Here is a 20,468-nt window from a genome sequence, read left to right as displayed (position 1 = left end):
TTAGTTATTGCAGTGGAGTGGTTTGCCCCATGACTCTCTATCTCTTGTAAGCATTTTTTTTCTTTCTCTCTACTGCAGATACACTGATTTAGGCTTTGTGTCTCCATCCCTGTGCTGCTACCTGAACTTCTTTCATGGCACTGTTTTATCTTTTCTGCACTGCATGTTGGTTTTGATGTGATCTTCTTCCTGCACAATGTAGCTGACCTTGTTTTTGCATTGCTTTAGAACCTGTGTATTTGTCTTAATAATAGTACAAACCAATCAAAACCTCCTCTACTTTAACCAGGAAACAGGTGTCCCACAGAGGATCTAATCTGTAAGTAGAAAATTTTAGTATCTCCTTACTTTTATGTGGGGATGGCAGAATTCTTAGTCCTGTAATTTAAATATCTATTCCCTCAGCTTTCATTTAAAAAAACCCTGAACTGTGTAGTTCTTAGAGTTGCAACATTAACCCAAATATGTAAAGTAAGCAGAAGACAGAGTATCTTTAAAAAAGGGAATATAACAAAGCTTTTCAAAGAAAATTGAAAGGTCTGATTCTTTCCTAATGTACATTTTATTTACCTTTAACTACTATAATGTACCCTTAAGCAAAGTTGCCATGAAATATTATTCTGATTATACCAAACTTAGAGTCCTAGAGAATGAGGCTCAGTGAATGCACATGAAATTGCTTCAGATTGCAGAATGTAACTAGACATTAATAGCAGAATTGTTTCCAAGCAGATAATGACACACAATAGCTTGTTATTTTTGTGATAATACTTCAGATTAAAAAAGGGTATGAAATTGGAAGTCAAAACTTATTTCATATTCAGGGCATAAAATACCAGTAAAAGGGCCACTAACTACTCTGCCTTGTTTTAAAAGAGTGTCACTTAATAATAATCCAAATATTAAATGCTGATATATGACCAGTTTTACAATAAAACCTGCCTAGACATAAAGTTTAAAAGATTCTTGCCAAAATTCCACAGGATAGTGCAGAGGTACCAGGAAAATTCTCAAAATTGTCTATTGTCAAACTTTTAAAAAGGAGAACACTCCATTGCAGTAGACAAATCAGCTACCCTAGCGAACTAGACAACAAGGAAAAGCATTTCTCAAGAGATAAACTTAAAAGAATTTGATACCTGTAAGAACTGAGCGATCTTTAAAAGGTAAATAAGCCTACAAACATGTTTTGTTCTACAATTGTTATTGCAAAGCCAAATGAGCACAGACACGAACTGATTCATGTCATCTAAATAAACCCATCAAACATTAATATTATCTGATGAAAACCATGAAAGAAGTGGCAGCTAAGATCTCAGAGCAAAGGTACTCACCATGTTAGACGCAATACCTACACTTTGACAAGTTAGACAACAGAAGCCCTGAATTAGAACTTGGGTGCTAGCATTATGATTGCAGGCCAATAGTTCTACTCTACACAGAAATCAGAGAAAATAGGGGCAAATATATTTTAGGCTACATAGTTAAAAATTAGCCTTTTCTGTGTCTGTATGTGGACTACTTTACATGTACAAAGCAAAGGGATACATACACAGAGAAAACAGTAGTTACCCACAATCCCAGTACAGATTCCAGGCCTTGACAAAGTTTTGACAGAAGCAGAAAACTGAGGTTGATTTCTGAAGATGAAAATTACCTATTTCAATCTTCTTGCCTAGAGGAAGAGAGCAGCTTATACAGAACTTCAAGAAAGTCTAGTAAACAACCACAACCCATCATTAAAAAACCCCTCTTCTAGATATGGAAGTCATATCTACAAATATATAAGTACATCAGTATCATAGACTGCAGTGCATCACAGAGATACTCCAGGTAGTTTTTATCGAAGTGCTTGGCAGGATAAATTAGATCGGTTAGGACTCTGTTTTGCCATAGCTCTAGTTTATGCAGTGATGAGTTGGCTTGTTTACAGCCTGTTTGGATATCTTCAAGACATACTTTGATCTGAAGGATATATATGTTTGCTGTCTTCTAAAGATGTGGTCTCATCTTAGGTATTTTGGCCAGCTTTCTGCATCCCAGGATGAGTAACTTTGTATCTGCTTGTCGGAAAGCACTTCTTTAAAGCAGCTCTACAGGCTACTTACTTTATTTTTGTGTGGATGTCCTGTCTTCATTGTTAGTGTTCTCCCAATCTTTGGTTCATCCATGAGTTTTAGTGGTAGGTATTTTATACATATATCTACATCTTTATGGAAAAGATTCAGGCTTCTCATTTAACCCTACCAAAATTCAGTAACAGTATCCTCATTTGATGATGAATTTTTTCATTCACGCCCTCTGTAATTTCTTTTGGTCCTGATCAGATTTTCCACCAGTGAAACATTTTCTCCTTTTGAAACGTACTTGTTGGGATTGTTCTATTTGTACCCACTGAAATTTTCAGCTAAAAAATAGAAATGCCTGTTTTGGGGCAAACTGGCTTTTTAATAGAAAACTATCAGGAACTTTAATGATGTCTTGTTACTGTTTGCGTGCTATTTCCAGCATTTTTCTCCCAAACTGATTCACCCATACAACCCCTATTTTTCATCTTCATTTATGTGCTAAGGATATGCTTATATCTTCTTCAGTTCAATTCGATGATCTGTACATATTGTCAAAGGTGTGCCGTTGGACTTTCCTAGCTAACACATTCATCTGTAACATTCCCAGGTTCTTCTCTTCTGAGTTGTCTATACATTTAAATGTCCTTACTATTACATGCCATACTCTCTGATTTTTTTTCTACCAACTTTATATATTTTAGATTACAATCAGATTTTAGTTTTCTAGTCACACAAATCATTTGATGTGTTTCAGTAACTTAGGTGGTATGCCCTTACTGAGAACTTGTTTCAGTCTACACAAACAGCACAATCTGTTACACTTACCTGACATTTTAAAACAATCACAGTCAAAATAACAACCACTATTTGTTTTAGTTATTATTATTATGAATGGTTCATGAAAGTGAATATCCCGTAGAATAAGACAGAAATTAGGGAGAGGTTATGATATATATTTTATTGTATACAAGGTGGTAAACATTTGAGCTCTGTTTTCTGTACAGTTTTTGCATTCATGAAACACTTCCTGCTGGCAGAAATAGCAATATTTTTTCACAGTCTTTCAAAATCTATCGCAGTTCATCTGCTGTAAATGCAACAGATACTTTAAAAAAGTGCATCAAAAGGTTGTTCACTTTCAAAAAGGGGCAATTCAATTGCTGGATGCATTTTTACTATGAGCAAAGAATACTACCCAGTAAGAAAGTGTAGATAGGAAATTAAGTCTGTAGGAGAAAAAAGTCAGACAGAATCAAAAGGATTCAAAAGGAATGATAATGTTAATGCAAAAGAATGCAAGGTGTATTGTGTTACTTTCCCATCTATTCCATCAGAGAAATGTATGTGTACCACAGCAACCAGCACGTTTCATAATTTCGTAAAGCTTATATGTTAAATCATTAAACTAAAGATCACTTACTTTCTCTGAATTGGTGAGCAGCATTTTTCCTGTTCTTTTGAGCAACAGTTAATAAAATATTAATAAACAACTCATAAATGGTTAAATGTGCTGAATGCTTGAACTTTTACATAGTTTCTTTCATGTTTTCTAATACACGTGCAGAAAGATTTCTTTAAAGTAAATACTACTCTTAGAACACAAGATTTTATGTGGGTTTTGCACACAAAACACAAAACCAAATGCAATTATGTCAAGAATTTGATTGCATAGCATAGTTTATATTCCCACTTCCTCACCTTTAACCCTTCTAAATGGACAATGGGGTTTTCTTTCTTGTTATATAAATTATTGTCTGTAGAAACACTTCCTTGAACCTCTGGACAATTACATTCGATTATCTGTAATGTTACATTTTTAAATCATGAAGGAATACTGTGGCTTGCTATTTTTTTTATGGCATTATTCTTTAATGAAATCCAAAGTGACCAGTAAGAGAGTTCAAATAATTTGCAGATTTTAAAAATATAGGATTAAGTTTCATTTGAGCTTTGCTTTTCCTTCCCTGCAAATGCAAATGCATTGTGTTTGTTGAAGTAATCAGAGTTAAATTAAAAATCTCAGCACACCCTCTAGGGAATTCAACTCTTCCCGAACCTCACTTCAAGTAAAAGCTTGAGTGAATATATAGGTATTCAATATGACAGGAGGGACAAAAATCTATGGTTTGCTGCAGTCTGGAACTTCCTTTGTTACCATTTATCTTCAACCAAAGATGTACTTGTACAGGGACCATCTGCAAGAAGGCCCCATTTAATGTGATTTACCAGTGCAAATTAAAAATACGGAAGCAATACGTGATATTACCAGACTTAAGCTGTACAATCAGGAGTAAACAAGAGTAAACACAAGGTCCTAGATCAGCTTTAATGTCAAAGACATTTTTCAGGATAGTATACATCCAGTCATCCTTGTGAGTGCTGTAAACATATGGACCACTGAGGCTGCCAGCCCAGCATGGATGAGATGGACCCTAGACTGGACACTGTCACTGTGAGGTAAACAGACTCCAAGTGGTTACCTAGTGTAGAATCCACAAGAAAAACAGTTTTATTGCTAGCAATGTCTGTGGAAAGCAATTTTGGAGAAGTGCAACATTTTGTATTGAAAAAAGGTTAAGACACAGGGAATTTAATAATATTTTCTGAAATGATGGATCACACAGATGGCATATGAAAGTATTATATGTACAGGAGTACATTATATTTATATATATAACATCAACAAACACTTTGCAATCAATCAGTAGATTCAGTTTTCCTCACCATAATATTTGATAAAGAATAAATGATGGCAAACAAATAAGAAGCTCTCACAATCTGTTCGAGCAATTTGCAAACAGAAAGAAGGACTAAATTTGATTAATATATTTTTTACTGCAAATTCTTTCCCAAGCTACTCATAGGATTAATAGTGGCTTACAAAGTATTTAGTCCTGGTACACAAAAATACCATACACATTAAACTTCCCAGCTCCAGCTAAACTTTGGACATGATAAGTGAATAACACTATAAAACATAGAATTGTTGCTTTGGAATGTATTGTACCAAGTAACCACCTTTCTGTGGGTTTAATATTTATGCGTGAATAGGGTGGTATTTATTTGAGCACAAAAAAATATTTCAGATAAACCTGACGTAAACATGAATATTCAGTTGTTATAATGAGTTTCCATTGATAAGAGTAACAGCAGCAAACCTCAGCCTGAGCTTGGACAACTAATTTGTGTGGTCATTCTAGCCTGCAAAAAGGCTGAGACCTCTAAATCAAGGATTGATATTGAGAGTCTTCTCTTCTTCCCCAAGAGAGCTGTAGCTGTATTTGAGATCTTGAGGTCTTGCCCTCAGTTAGCTTGCCTGAGAAATTATCCTCGGATTACCTTGGATCATTGATTCCACTAATGTATGGCCAGTAGATATTATCTACTGCCAGATTTAAGATTTAACTTACCAGTTACAAGTAAGTATGGGTCTTGCAAATGGTAATACAACATTCTTTAATAAGCCACTAATATTTCTGTTGAGCAGCAAAGGCAGATCATTCTCCTCAAAGACAGACTGCTTACAATATTGCCTTTTCTGTGAAGTCTTTCTTTTAAAGTAGATGCATTCAAGCTTAAGATTGGTTTTAAAATGCTGGATAAAAAATAGTACCCTTAAAAGACCTATTTCTCCTTAACAGCTTTTTAAAATCTAGTATTGGCTGTATTAATTTGCACAAAAGATTTAAAAACAGCCTACTGTAGGCTCTGCTTTTGTGTACTGTGGCAGAATGAATTATGAATGATTGCATCATTTACATTCTAAGTTTAGTTTTCAAGTATGGTTGATTTTGCTTAAATGAGAATCCTGTAGCTATTTAGTAATTAGGACTGATAGTTCTATGAAGTTCATAATTGGTCCCCAAACAGGTGTTTCCTTTCTTTTTGTAAAAATTAGGTATATTTTCACCCTGCTGCATGTGAGCTCATGGAAATTTCATGAATATAAAAGTATACAACACTCATAACAATTTTGTATTATAAAATCAAAATTATACTTCACTTTAAATGCCTACTCTGCTAATGTGTTGAATTTGAACTTCTCTAAGGCATCATTTGCAACAGTGCTGAGCACCCTCAACCATGAGCAAAGTTAACAGCAGCAGCAATTGCTCAGTACAGATGGTCTGATAATATTTTATGGGAGTTTCCGTAATGAGTGTAGCTATTCTAAATAATAATTATGGATGAGTTAGATATGCTGTTTTTCAGTATAGATTGTGTCTACTGCATGTAGACAGATGTTTTTGGATGTACTGAAAATAAACCTGTTAGTGCCTATAAAAATCAGGTATCATTTACATTGACTGAGTATCAAGAATCACACAATGCTTGAAGGGGTCACCCTCTTGAAGTTTCTGTGAATTGTCTTAGCTCCATTATCTTAAGTTTGTGTCTCTGCTTTGAAAATGGCAGCACCTGGCAATCATTTATCATATTTGATTGTTCTCCAATGATTTGAGCTCAGACAAGTTACCTTATCATCAGTGCAGGCAATTTTTATGTAAAGCACCAGTATTGACTACAAGAGATCTGATGGCAGTTTTAAAACCTTTCTGCATTAACAGCCTTCTCACTGCATTTAAGCATCCTGTCTCTTAGATGCTGTGATGAATGTGACACTACTATTATATGTCCTAAGTACCCACTTTTAATGGTGACAACATCTATTTTTCAAAATGATAATTGCCTAATGCTATCTATCTTTGCAATTTATGACCACCTTGGGAAAAATACTCCTTTAAAATTACACGAGTATTTAGTTAGAAATATGCAATTAACCAGTTACCTTGTTGGAATTACTTTAGGGTAGCTACATATTATGGGATATTAAAGGCCTTTACTTGCACTCCAATACCCTAGTTAGCATCCATTTCCTAATTTTCTTGGCAATTCAGAAGATGGCTGCCAAAGTCACGATCTGTGCAGATTCTCTTGGCAGGAATGGAGGGACTCAGTGAGCAAGACTGATTTGTTCGAGAGTGAAGCCAGACTGATCTACCAAGCATCTCTGGCATTGAACTACTCTCACATGTGTGCTTCTCCTTCAGATAAACTGTTTAGACCATCATGGCTCTGGGACACATACTGTCTTGGTAGCTGTCACAATACGGCCCTATTTCTTTGTTTGAGCTGTTAGAATATTAATAATACGAATTCACTACAATGAATGTTGAGATGTAGAATCTCATAGAAGGAGAGGGAGTGGGTGGGCTGGAAAACTCAGGGAATTAGCCACTAGAGCTAATAAAGCTAAAAACCACAGGCCCTTTTACCCCCAACAGGGGTAAAATTTGATGAAAACAGAAGTCACTTGGTGTGTTGGGTTTGTGTGGCAAGGTTTTGGTGGCGGGGGGGCTACAGGGGTGGCTTCTGTGAGAAGCTGCTAGAAGCTCCCCCTGTGTCTGATAGAGCCAATGCCAGCCGGCTCTAAGACGGGCCTGCTGCTGGCCAAGGCCAAGCCAATCAGCGCCTCTGTGATAACATATTTAAGAAGAAGAAAAACACTTAGAGAGGGCGAGCTTTTGCAGCCAGAGAGAGGAGTGAGAAGATGTAAGAAACTCTGCAGACACCAAGGTCAGTGAAGAAGGAGGGGGAGGAGGAGCTCCAGGCGCCAGAGCAGAGATCCCCCTGCAGCCCGTGGTGAAGGCCATGGTGAAGCAGGCTGTCCCCCTGCAGCCCATGGAGGAAGGATGAGGGGGTGTAGCGATTCCACCTGCAGCCCGTGGAGGACCCCACACCGGAGCAGGTGGAGGCACCTGAAGGAGGCTGCGGCCCGTGGGAAGCCCACGCTGGAGCAGTTTGCTCCTGAAGGTCTGCACCCCGTGAGAGGGACTCCATGCTGGAGCAGGGGAACGATGAGAGGCGTCCTCCCCCTGAGGATGAAGAAGCGGCAGAAACACCGTGAGATGAACTGACCGTAACCCCCATTCCCCATCCCCCTGTGCCACTGAGGCGGGGGAAGGTTGAAGCCGGGAGTGAAGTTGAGCCCGGGAAGATGGGAGGGGTGGGGGGAGGTGTTTTAAGAGTTGATTTTATTTTCTCATTCCTCTACTCTGTTTTGCCTAGTAATAAATTAGATGAATTCCCTCTCTAAGTTCGGTCTGTTTTGCTCGTGACGATAACTAGCGAGTGATCTCTCCCTGTCCTTATCTCGACCTACAAGCATTTCGTTATGCCTTTTCTCCCCTGTTTAGTGAATGAGGGGAGTGAGAGAGCGGCTCTGGTGGGCACCTGGCCTCCAGCCAAGGTCAACCCACCACACTTGGCAAGAACCAAACTCATCTTATCTGCTCTTTGCAAAGCAGTTTTTTTAAGAGTTGTAAGACTCAAACCCAGTCAGTACTGCACCACCTCAGAATTTAAACGAACAAGAGAATTGGCATAATTGTTAGATTATATTTAATTATTGACAATCTTTTTAATTGGAGACTAATAGTTTCAGAAAAAAATGTAGGAAGGAGTTACTCTCTGAAAAAATCAGCTTTCTGTTCTAAAACTGACAGTTTATTTTCCACTTGTTCTATCTGAAAATAAAATTGAGTGCTTTAGATAAAAGAATAGATTTTCAATGGAAAATCAAATTTTGCTACAGATAATTTTGGTTTGTTGAAGCCAATTTAACAGTCACATATGGCCTCCTCTATAATCCATCACAGTCCCTAGAGAGGATCCTATAAACAGTTAAACTCCATCTCTCTGTGTTTGGCCTTGACTGCCAAACTGCTTTTCTCCCATATTTTTACTTTCTTTGTGACCAATTATTAACTAAATTGTCTGATTTCCAGTTCATAGGCTACTCTTTGGTCCTTCAAGGTGCGAAGCACTGCCAGTTCCATTTGAAGTCCAAAGAACCTACAACAGAGACCACTGCCCAGAGGATGCTCACTTCCCTGTGTTATCAGCCCCAGGCAAATGATGACAGAGCCAGTCCTCTCTGCTCCCAACACCACCCAGTTTCCTTGGACATGAAAAAGCTCACCCATTCAAGGCTTTCCTCAAGGCTTTCCTCTGGCCGGCACCCCTCAGACTCATATTCCCAGCATGCCACTGACTAAAGAGAATAATTAAACATCATATTTTACACAATTAGAATTCAGTTTCCCCTTAAAAAATCCATGGAGAAATGCTTTTAGCAAGGTGTAAAAATTTATTCCATATCCAACATAAAAAAACCCAACACAAAACACAACAAACATCTGTATTCTGCTGTGCCTTGTTACTCTGCTATTCAAATGTATGGCAACAAGTCTTTTGTCGCTGAAATTAAAAATGAGGGAAGTCGATGACAATTATTTATCATGTAACTGTGAAAGACATTACGAATTACACATTCACCTGAATTTATAAATGTACACAGATTTATTTAAACCTCCTCTAGGCAGATTCATGACCATGTATTCTATTATTATAAATGACAAGATGCTGGGAAATAGAACATACCTAATGAAGTACTGACTGACAGAACTAAATGAAAAGCCAAGGATTTGAGAAAGGACAGAAAGTTTGAAATGTTTGAATTCAATTCTAATTAAGCCTCAACTTCTTTTGGGGCTAAATCACTTGCCAGGGCCATTCTGTTCATTGTCCCAGTGGAATCAAAATAGGAATGCTGTTGACTTGATACTTCCCTGATCAAAGAATAAATGCAGTAAGAATGGTGTTTGTGGCACAAATGCCTTATAGCTCTCAGTTTGATAAATAATTTATTGAGACACTAGAGAAAGAGTTTATAATATTTTGACGGGGCAGAAGGAAGCAAATTTATTTACTCATGTTTTGTGCATTGTTAGGAGATAGAGAGTGAAAGAATGAAAACTCCAGAATTCAAAAGTTATCAACAAGCCGTCAGTCCCTCTACAACAGATCCCACTGATTTTGCAGAGCCAGAGGTTGAGTGCACCCTCCCGGTCTCTACAGGGCAACCTTTGTCAGACTCCAAATTCCCTGGAAGAAAACCATGTATAAGGACTAGAAGCAATCCTGCCCAACCCATCTGCAAGGGGAACAACACAGTGGTACCAAACATTCAAGTCATAAGATTTGAGAAGCAAATGTTCTGGGAGACTTGATCTCAGAGGACATACACAGTGATACAATAGTGATGTCACTCCAAAACTGAGTGTGAATACTTTGCAGAATTTCTTGGATTTACAATCACGATGTGACACTAACCCCCCACTTTCCAAATAATGAAAATACTAATTTTAAGCACACACAAAGTCTTAATGGATTACTGAGAATTTTGACTAAGATTTCGGGATGTGATCTTATGAGGATTTATTATGTAAATGAGTGGATATGAACAAAATTAATTAGATGTTTCATGTATTTTGTAAGAATGAAGAAAACTACTTTTCCATTTTCAGAAGAAAACAGGTGGTAACCAGTTTACAACACAAGTCTGTCCATATGTAATAGCAACAAAAGAACCTATATCATCCCAGACAGTCATTCTCTATTTCCTTATACTATTTGTGAAGGAAAAGCAATGTGACAGGCAAGGCTGCAAGCAGAAGGATTGCCCACAAGATGTTTTACAAATTGCAGTAGAAAAAGCTTTTGAAAGGGAAGCAAAATACAGGAGAGCAGAAACAATTCGATATGCAGCACTCTAAACTCAGAAGTGCCAGCAGGCGATGTGCAGCTCCTCAGAGTTTTGAAAAACACGTTTGTCAGGTTTAATTATTTATTTACTTCACAGAATAAATTCTTCCAAAGCAGAATTGGTTAGCATGGCTTCTAAAAGCAACTGAGCCTTGTACCGATACCTTTCTGTACATCTAAAGAAGAAACTGGAAATGCATTGGAGTACAGAGATGAAGGGCACTCAAATTCAAAGAAAGTGCTGTCTTTTGTGATTACAGCCTATGTATCCTCTCTGTAACCTGGGACCAGGTGTCCAAACCTGTAGTAGGTATAGCATCCATCCTGCTGCAGGCAGCAGTCTTCTCTATACACCACCCGACTGCCACAGCTTCCCCAAGAGCCAGCCCTGCAGAAGCCATGATGAGAGCAGAGCTCTCCAAGTGGAGGACGGGCATTCTCTCTCCCGAAACATGCAGGAACTAAGCAGAGTCCTCTTATCCTGCCAACTTTCAAAACAGTGAAAAGGGAAGGTCATATTTGGTATTTTTCATATAGATTGCTAGTCTCTCATAGCTATGAGGAGCAATGCATTTCACGATACATGTACCAAGTAAACGGGGACACACTGAACCCACGGCCCTTATCTGCTAACCTCCTGTATACTATTAAAGCATCTCGAGGTTTCTGACAAGTTCTGTTCTCTGTAGAAAATAATTATACAAATGATGCAGACGTTATTAGATTGCTTTAATTAGCTGCAAGTGCCATTCAGTTTTAGCAGAGGATTCTGTTCAATGGAATTAACTGAGAAATTTGCTATTTTGACCTAAGGATGTGGTAGCTCTTAATGATTGTATTCTCTGGCTTAATACCTCCTTGCCAATGTAAGTGAATGGGTCAGCAATAGTCTTCTCTGCTTCTGCCATTTGCTGCTGTTTCCAAGTGCCCTACAGAGTTGTGAGTGTCTTGCTAATGCATCCTGCTTGCTAATGGGTTTTCCAAAGGCTTTTCTTGCACGGCCTCTTTTTTGTGACACTGGTCAGTTTGCATTTGACAGCTCTGGGTGAGTGTCTGTGTCCTGGCATCTGAAGTGCACACTGTGCATCTACCGATGGAGATAAGCTGCTGGCTGGTGATTTTGATTTCTCATCTCTTCATGTTGGTTAAAAGTATATTTATCCAGAATCAGAATCTTTTATAGACATTTGCTTTTTAGGGTGTCTGATTTTACACTTTGGGTAGCTCCAGCTCTCACAGCCATATGTTAGCACTGAGACTGCACTGGCGTTTAAAACTCTCACTCTTGTTGTAGTGCTATATGGCTTTCATTTTTTCATATTTTGCTACATTTCTATTTTCTGCTACGCATCTCTTTCCTGTTTTTAATATGATTCCTCTTGAATTGTCTGTTAGGTAGCATGAGTGCTATGGTATGTTGCCTTCCAATGTGACTATTTTGCCTAGCATCTGAGCTTGAAGGATTTTGTTTTGGCATCAGTGATTTTAATTTGCTGGACTGCCCTTTTTGACTGGTTTTGTGTGTCTTCCTTCACAAATTGACCTAACAGTTGATACTGGTATGGTGTCTGTGACTTTCTTTCCAACAGTGAAAAGAATAGACATCAGTCAGTCTCTTAGAAGTTTGGGCCCATAATTTCTAGAGTTGAAGTACTCCTGCTCTTGACAAAAGAAACATTGGCTTTTCTTTAATTTAATGAAAATCTCATGTATAACACAACTAGCCCTCCCTCCCCCATTTAGGGCTTGGAGATAAGCACTCAGGATGAGGTCTGGACACACACTACAGAGAGCTCGTAAAATAGATGCATCTCTATTATGGATATGCAGTTAGCTGGACATGCTTCCTTTCTGAGTTTTCAGATTGCATTCATCCCCAGCTGTCAGACCTTTTGTCTCTTTGGGGAAGAAATGTCAGAACTGCTGAGAAACTGTCAAACCCTGCATACAACTGTGCACACTATCCACCTGAATTAAAGCACTTGTGGCATTCTCCCATTTGGGAGATGTGTATACTGGTCAGAAAATTAATTTAAACAACAAAACGCAATATACATTAGCAGTGCAAATAAAGCGTATAATCACAGATTCCTGAGTCTGGCAAGCATTATGCGTGCTTGCCTAGTGTACTTATGCCTTGCCAGCTTGATGGCAACATAGGCAAGGTTAACTTCTTCAGGCACATTCAAACAAGTCTCATGTTTTAGTCTGGTTCCCTGATAGCTGTTTTTCTGCAATAAGTAAATCTCTTTCCTTCATCCACAGTCAAGGCTTTTGTTAGTGTCTGTCATGGGATTTTTCCATTATGGGACAAAACAAGTTTTGTAGGTTCACAGCCACAGCAAAAATAGAAAAATTAATAGTTTTGATATCACCCTTCAACTCAAGTCTTTGCAAAGAGATGGCTCTCATGAGCTATTCATTTCCTTCCTGTGGGTATTGCAGACATTTCACTACTAAGCTAACTGTACTCATCATACAGTCTGTAGTAAGGTCAACATGCCCAGTCCCATAAATTCTCACAGGATGACTCCAAATCTATTGAAATCCTTTTACAATCCACAACATGCCCTTCCTCAGTTCCATGTTTGGACAAGTCCATGAATGGGTACAGGGACAAGTCAAAACTTTTTACTTTCCTTTGTCTGCTAAGAGAGTCCTAGCACTGCCTTGATCTTAACACCAAAGGATGCAGACTGGGCCTGGATCACGCATTTAGCAGAGGACGGCTCCTTGCATGCTGTCTGCTCATGCAGAGCCGTCTGACTTGGGGCACTGTGTGCCTTACATGTTCTTATGGCTCCAGTTTCAATTACTATTGCAACATAGGACTCAACAAAATTGTACCTTTAAAAAGTGATGGTGAAAAACCGGCCAAATATAATAAACATAAGGAGAGAAAAGAATGGGTTTGGACACTTGACTTGTAACTAATAGGATTCTTCACCCATTGTATTTAGAATAATTATATTTGAAATGCCTGGAGAATTGAAAAAAGATTTTTTTCACCTGACATGACAGATGATGTGGTAGGTGCTACAATGCTTTTTCTATAAGCTACAAGTATCTGAGATCTCCCACAGATATTCTACAAATCATTCCTCAGTCTACTTAACCTTCATTAGTGCTGCCATGATCCTTCCAGAAAGAAGTAGAGATACAAGAAAATTGTTTAATCTTCATTTATGAATGAATTTAGCCGTGGAATCTTTTATCAGATAAGAATACCTTCTTGTGAAGAGCACTGCTATGCAGTTCTGGTACCAAAAAAAGAATACTGTGCTGTATTTTTTATTTTATTAGTGATTCTCTGTGAATCAGTACACTAGCCTTTTTATACAGGAAAATTAGTTTGAAAACCTGTGAAAGGTAGCAACTTTAGCATCTGTCTGTGAATAGCACTATAAAAATATGAGGGGTTTTAATAACTTGTAATAGGAAGGTTTAGAATTTTATAGTGTGATTAGCACAGAAAATACTTGTCTAACTTACTCAAAAAGCACATCTAGAATTCTTCAACGATTGCTATAAATTATCTCAGATATATACAGATGTAAGTCAGAACAGAATCAGTGTATTGTGTCTCACTGGCATACCAGGATATTACCAATGCCATGTGTCTCAACCTTGCTTCATTTGAACAATATAACTGTCCCGAGTTTATTCTTACTTCTGTCTTACTTCTTTGTTTCATTATTTTTAAGCATTTGTTCAGCTCTTCTCCACAAATGTTTGTAGATCCTTGGTATCTGTCAGCTCTTGACTGTAGTGTATCCCTTGAGAATTTAAATAGAACAAATGAGATACCAATTTCTAGTAGGCAGAAGTCAGTATAATATTTTGTCTAGTTACATATGTACACATAGAGAAAGCTCTTCCTTATTCCAGATGTTCACGCATATGGGAAAAAAGATTCGGTGAATTGGAACCTTTTCATATAATTATTCTATGAAAAGCTCTCTAGCTGTCTACTTCACTGAGAATTTTCTAGCTTTCCAAATGTAGAATAGGTTGTCTTTCACAGATGTGTCTACACCTGCAAACCTAGTGCCCAACATTACGTTTCTGGTACTAAGAAAGAACAAGTTGGGAAATGAGCTGTGTGCTGTACCGCATCTTATCCTGCTGATGGGCAGACAACATATGTAGGGAATTCCCCATCGGAGAACAGATCAAAGAGAAAATTACTTGTGCTCTATTTTTGAAGCAACATGATGTTTTGAAAATTGAAATTTTTATCTGATCCATGATTTTTTTCTGATGTTCTAGAAAACATCCAGTAAAATTCTATTCATTATAGTATAACTTTTCGGTCTACCTTCAGCAGCACTACTAATTCAGGTTTGTTGTTGTTGTTGCTGCTGCTGCTGTTCTCCTCCTTTCTCCTTCTTCTTATTATTACAACAACAATTTATAATATTACAACAACAATAATAACAATAGCAACTATTCTACACAGAGCAGGTGTCCTGAAAGTCCAGTTTACCAACATGGCAAAACCTGTAATCTTTAGAAAATTAGAAAGATTCTGTTAGAATTTTTCTTCAGTGCTCACTAGAAAAATCTGCTGTACAGTTTTTCTCCAGGACATTACTGTTCTGGACCCTCATATATTTCATGCTACTGCTTTTTGCTGTGAGACTTTAGAGGTCTGCGTGAGCCCTGTTATCAAAATTGATAGAGACAGCTTTCATATTTTGAGTTAGCTTGAGTTCTTCCATTTCTGTATTTTCTTCTTCATCTCTGTGTCCTTTTCCTGCTCTGCCTAGACTGAGATTTAGCTGAAAATGCTGTTTTGAAATATAGGGAATGATCTTGCTATCTCTTTTGAATATCATCATTACTGGAATTAACTTTCAAAAATCCACAAACCTTGCTAAGACTCATCTCATAATGATGCCTTCCCCACAATTAACAGAAAGCCATGGCATTGATTCATTTATTATATCCTTGCTTAGCAGACAATGCACAAAATTCGCTGCTCTTTTTGTCTCTCCAAACCAGTCTTTTCAGGGAAGGTTCCTTTCTCCTTTTCTGAAATAAAGTCTTTCCTCATGAATGGTGCCTGACTGACAGCCTTGAAAGCTCCATTTTTCTTTATATGCAGAGCAAATTCACAGTCAAAGTCTGTAGCGTGAGATTGCCCATAGGGACCTGCACGCCATGCGCACACTGGTTCAGTAGAGCTCTCCACTTTGGATCAGGCACTTAACTAAGTTTGGGAGTGACTTTTTCCCTAGTGAATCTGACAGCTGAAATGCAACTAGTATAAATTCCATTTATGTTTGTGATATGACATCAATGTCCAGGAACTATGTCGAAACTACTGGTTTATTTCACCTAAAGCTGGGGATGGATTTTTCCTTGGTACCCTTAAAATCCTTTCAACCTAAGCCCTATTTTTGGCATATTATTTCTATGCGAGTAATCCTTCTGGAACAGGAGAAACACCATTTAACATCTCTCTGTTCTAGGCAGCAAAAAAACACATTCCTACTTTATTTTGATGGTCTTCTCACTGTATTATATCACAAATCCGTGCATCTATGCACCCACAGCAATTTCTGGGCTCATATGGATTCATTTTCTTGTCTCTCCTCAGAGGCTGTTAGATAGCCAGAAGTTCTTTTTAGACTCCAGGCAGAACTGAGTTCATATAACCAGTGTCATGTCCCCTTTAAAACTGGTGTTTTTCAGGTGCTTCTGTGTGCACTAGAGGCCCTAGGTTTAATTTATCTCTTTGGCGAACTGCACAATCAGTCCTTTCCAGAGAGTGAGGGCACCTACGAGATTCAGTAAAAAAGGAATGAAAATCAGACATCCAAATCTGACCTCAGTGGTGAGCCAAAGCAGAAAAGCTTTGGCAAAAAAAGAGCTGAAGACAAGAAGAACTGTGCTAAAACTCTCCTTCAGCAGGCCACAGCAAGACGTATTAGAAACTTTTACTGTATACTGTTAGCAACGAACGAAATAAGTCCCTACCCGCGTGTTTCCCACCCGGCCCTGCCGCCTCCCTGCAGAGGGATGGCCAGCACCCGCGAGCCCCTGGACAGCTCCCGCGGTGCCCGCGGCCCGGCCGGCGCCCCCCGCCTCCAGGCGGAAAACTCGGCGTGCTGAAGCGGATTGCCGCAGTTCACCAAATCCTCATGTAAAAGTCTAGGGAACAGAAGGAGATCTATTATTAAATATAATGAACTGCATTATCTTATCAACTGCACAGGGAGGAATGTAAATCGCATTTTTCTGTATCCAGCTCTTCATTACCATTTTGGGAAGAGTTAGAAGCTACAGCTCTCCTTCTGCCTGTTGTCTTTTAATCCTCTCATTCTCCAGTCACTCGCGATAGCATAAAAGTGCCATAAACCTAATGCTGTGAAGTTTTATGTCCTTGCAGTAACAAATCCTAGAAGTAGAAGGCACACTTGTTGCTTATACATCCCTCTTCTTGAGTTGTTTCCCAAGCCTGTTGCCCTATTCCTGAATGCATGCCAGCTCTCTTCTACTTCCTACTGCAAAACTCAGCACACGGTGGGGGCAGATGGGTGAAAAATTCAACTATATTGCAAAGAAAACATGTTTATTGCAGCCACAGATACAGGAAAAGCAATGTTAAAACTGGCTATCAGTTTCATTTATTCATTTCGTTCAGTTTTGGGTTAAGATGGGGTTTTATGAGCTAAGTAGCCAAATTAGGCTACAGAGACATTTCAAACAGCACAGAGATTTTAAGGTGTTATATGCATCCAGGGTTGTTTGAACCCCTTGGGTTGAGAACAATTACTGCAGAATGCTATTAATTTTGTAGTGTGCTTTATGCTGAACTGTAGGTGTCATAAAAAAGAACTTGAGATGAAGAGCATACTTTATTTTGGCATGCACAATGCAAGGCAAAGCAGCTCCCTTGGGATGCCAGTATAACTGGGGTGTACTTACTCTAAAAGCAGCTGATTATAACTGTTCCATATAAAGGCCTGCAAATGTATCTCTTCAAATTTACTTACTTGCTCTTCCTTCTCCTGTTATAACCACACCCCCATAGCATCCTCATCCCTACAAAGCTGCAACAGCAAATCCACCTGGTCATGAAATCATCATGGTCACAGGACTTCTTTCAGCTACCAGATACCAGGTCAAAACCCACCTCCTAACTACTACTGGATTTTGTGAGGGAAATCACTTGTTTGTTTGATTCTGTCTCATTCCAGAATTTCTATTCTTCCCCATAAGCATATCACAATATGCTGTAGGGAAAAAACCCAACAGAGTCACCCCTGAAAAACAGAATATGGAGCAGACCAGAAAAACTTGTATCATGAAACATTTCCCAGAATATTAAGCTCAGCGCAGAACTTTGCACTGATTGGCAAGCAATGTGCTGAAGCCAATATAAGAAGATAGCATGGTACTGCAGTTTCTATATAGTTAAACATTTCATGACAAGCCAACCTCATGTAACTTCTCCATCAAGACAAGCCCAAAGGACAACAGCAAGGAGTACAAAGTAGAACCTAGATAGAAGGGGAAGCTGCAGTCTCTTATCACATCAAGTGATATCCTATTATTTAGCAGGAATCAAAACAAAATCTAGGCTGTGAGACATGGTGGTCAGAAAGGAGAGAGTAGTAGTGGATCCTTCAGAAGGTACTTGGGAAACAACTACCTTAAAGTTATCCTAAAGGACTATTATACTAGATGTGAAGTGCCAACCTTTAAAGAAAACATTAATTTTTAAAGGAAAAATAGATACCTTGTGAAAAGTGATGACACAATCTACCACGGTCCTTTCCCCAACACTGTTTTCACTCTGGCCATACAATATTCTGTCTCCTTAAACTGATCCTGCGCTGTCAGCTGGGTACATTCTGTCCCAAATTACTGTGAAGTGTTGCTACTGCTGTCACTTTCATTTCAAAACCAGTTGCATTTTAGTACCAAGGAAACAAAGAGCATCAGCTTAGCGTACTCCAGGGGGAAAAAAAAATCTACACAAATGATGTGATTATCATTATGTTCGAATGCACTACATTTTCCCTGATTTTCGTAAACATAAATTTCTTCCAAATTAAAAAAAAAAATAAATTGAAATTTAATTCATAATGTATAAAGAGTATGGTAATGGTCACTCCTGAGCATATTTTAATAAGCCAATTTAGTCACTAGGCACTCTTTATGGTTATCTTTCAGAAGTGATTACTAATTTACTGACCTTTTCTGTTATTAGAAAATCTTCAGGTTGCTTGTGATTGCCATTAATCGGTCAATTAACTTTGCTCAAAAATCTCTTCTGTAACTTATGATAAGCACCCTATATCTTGATGACAAACTTCCCTGAGAATATTTAAGATTCCATATTAAAAACGTCAGCTGAGTGGGGCATCATTGCTACTCTGAATGAATTAACTTCAATCAGGAAGATGGGTTAAAGAAGCTACTGGGTGGTTTCTGTTTGAAAGAAATTAAAATAAGCAAAATTAAGTGAACAATAGATACCATTAAAGTTTTTCCTTTCTGAGCTGCAGAAACCTTGTCCAAGGCCTTATTCCTAAGAGGAAAACAGGATACTGTAAAGTTTATTGGCTTGCTGTAGAGTTTAAAGTTATTTCATCTTATGACAGTTATAAAACATGATTCCAGAGGGAGTAAAAAAGTAAATAAAGAGTTTGGATTTAAATCTTTCTCTGTTTTCTTTGCCTTTATGCTTTGACTCTAGAGCAACCAGCTTGGCAACTCCATCTCCCTTGCTTATCTCCCAAAACATTTCTAGTTCAAATATCCAAACATATGAACTAGAGACTCACTTCTTACAGTCATTGTGGGAGTTGAACTCAGAAGAATTTGGTGGAATCAAGCCCAAGCATATGTTGAAGCAACAACACAGAAAACAGAAAATATTTGATGTTATTTACCTAGTTATCTGTTCCAAGTGGCACATAGCAAAAATCTAAGTAGGTATCTTCAGAATACTAGATAAGTTATGAGTTCTTGACCTCCCAATATAGGTTGCTGCTCATCTTTTTTCCCTTGTACTTTACACATACCCATGCCCCAAGAAAGAAGAGAATGACGCAGACAGAATTAGAACAGAAATCATCAAACATCTGTTGATCATAAAAATGAAACAAAAATGTCTCCAATTAACTTCATAATGTTGTAACACAGCAGGCCATTCCTTTTCAAATTTCCTTTCATTCATAAATAGCCAGCCTTTTTTTTTTTTTTTTTTTAAATAAGCAGGTAGATAGCCCACCTAGAAGCAGCATAGCGTACAACTCTATACTTTCCCCTTTGCGCTCTTTGCCACGTTTGATCATTGCTATTTTATCCTGCCTGCTATAAATACTGTATTAATTAATTAGGAAAAAAAATCACTCTTTCCCCCCCCCCCCTTGTATTTTTTAAACTCCTAATAAAATATAACAGAATGGAGAATAAGGTACTACAATTGCATTTTCATGTCTTTTCTGTAACAGACATCCCATTCTCCTCTTGCATCCCACTACTAACAGTTCATTTGAGCAAAAAGGAATGGCATACATTTCTCTGTCAAAGGAGCTCCATTTACATTTCCATGGTGACATACACAGCTCTGTTCTTTGTTACTCAGGAGTAAAATGTGCAGGATCTCTGCCACATAGTAGAAATGCCAGTACATGCAATTTTAATTGCAAAAAATCCTTCTCCCCTTTAATTCTATTATTTCTGTCTTGCTCACTTGCCAACTGTCTTGGCATTACTGGCTGTTTCACAACACCCAACTTCTAACTGAGAGGGCAGGAAGCACAGCCTTCTCCT

At 38.2% G+C, this 20,468-nt stretch overlaps 1 long non-coding RNA gene across 2 annotated transcripts in view; it reads right to left on the bottom strand.

Moving 5' to 3' along the window:
• The window catches only part of LOC129210939 (uncharacterized), a 447,576-nt gene that overhangs the window by 4,492 nt on the left and 422,616 nt on the right, over positions 1 to 20,468 (bottom strand). Inside the window, exon 8 of one of the 2 annotated variants that reach the window (XR_008578673.1) lies at positions 1,553 to 1,675. The exons of the other annotated variant lie outside the window; for it this stretch is intronic. This is a non-coding gene — a long non-coding RNA (uncharacterized LOC129210939). The remainder of the gene's footprint in view (positions 1 to 1,552; positions 1,676 to 20,468) is intronic. 2 annotated transcript variants of the gene reach the window in all.

This window comes from Grus americana, chromosome 10 (assembly GCF_028858705.1).
Source record: "Grus americana isolate bGruAme1 chromosome 10, bGruAme1.mat, whole genome shotgun sequence".
In the NCBI taxonomy this organism is placed as follows: Eukaryota; Metazoa; Chordata; class Aves; order Gruiformes; family Gruidae; genus Grus; species Grus americana.
The sequence above is the reverse complement of the archived record's forward strand: the minus strand, read 5'-3'. Positions and strand labels throughout refer to the sequence as shown.